Source organism: Echinococcus granulosus (assembly GCF_000524195.1).
Source record: "Echinococcus granulosus chromosome Unknown EG_S00146, whole genome shotgun sequence".
NCBI classification, from domain to species: Eukaryota; Metazoa; Platyhelminthes; class Cestoda; order Cyclophyllidea; family Taeniidae; genus Echinococcus; species Echinococcus granulosus.
This window is the reverse complement of record NW_020170526.1, coordinates 184,308-185,719: the sequence shown is the minus strand read 5'-3', so window position 1 is coordinate 185,719 and position 1,412 is coordinate 184,308.

Sequence of the window (1,412 nt, the reverse complement as noted above, 5' to 3'; positions counted from 1 at the left end):
CTGAGAGGCTTGGGGCGTAGCCGAAGGGTCACGATCCAACCTGAAGAGCCTGAAGAGTGTTCAGAGCTAAGCACGCTGTTGATTTAAATCTCACATCATTACAATACGATATAACCAGTGTTGTTGTTTTTGAAGTACTTATTTCATCTAGAATTTCCAATGCAGGGCACTGTTTTTCACAATTTCTTATTCAAACTGCAGGTAAGTGGATAAAAATAGCGTTTCTGTTTAATAGCATTATCAATAGCAACTGCCATTTTCGGGAGCCATGACCTGTCGAAAAATTTTAGCAAGTTTCCATTGTTGTTTAGACACCAAGCCTTTAATTACCAACTTAAATTTTATCCTTAATTTTTCTCAAATCATTTATTTTATCCGGTGGTTATATATTCATTCATTATGCATTATTTTAGCTCCCTAAGACCTCCTGGAAGTCGTAAAAAGCCAAAGTACTGTGAATGATTACATTTTACTAAGGTACAGCATTGTCGGAAGGTCATTGGCATACCCTGTAGGTCAGCCACCAGAGCGGGAGCATAATCTCCTAGGGAAGAAGTGCCTGCGTGGCCAGACACCCAATTAATCGGAATTTTAAATTGTTACCTAAATTTCAAGCATATGCCTAGGAAAACCTTTGGGTTTAAACATACTCTATAACAGGTATTCCCCGAAACATTAAATAAGTATGCCGATTCAGAAGAGTGGTCCATTCCTGCCGCGAATGGGGACTGGACTGTCATAAGAATGGCTTTTCGGTTATACCATTGAAAGAACGAAGGAAAAGGGAGATTTCGCGTATTCAAATTTACTCTAGAACAAATGTTAAGTCATTGCACACCCCTCTTCTTTCAAGCGCTGTTCCCAATGCTCCCCGTGGTTGCTCTTTCGCTTTGGTCTCAGCAAGTGCTTGTGTGGAACACAATCAACCACGAGACATTGCATGCTGTTGTTCTGGTTGGGATTTCAAAATATCACTTCCTCTGTAAAGCAAAATCTATTAAAAGTGTATTTATTTATTTATTGAAGGAGAGGTGGTAAAGGTTGGGTGATTTTCCGCCTGTGAATCACTTTTTGTACAAACGTTTGTCTAAAAGTCCACTAGAAGGGGAATTTTGTGCTTACCTGTACTAGTATAAAATGTCTCGCTTAGGAACCTAAGCCATGTCATTATTAATCTTGGTTTCAATTTCTTGACACCTGGTCGGTTTATTGTGCAAAGCATAAATTTGGGCAATTGCCGAAAACAGGCGGTTTTGTAAATCTTCTGTGGTGAGCCTTCCAGCTTCATTTATCCAAAGTAAATGTCTTCCTTCTCTGGTGCTGAAATACACTAGCAAAAGGACCAGATCGAAGTTGCTTTTCACCTGAAATGGGTTCATCCGTCAGTGTAGCTCCCAAAGTCCTCCCTGAAG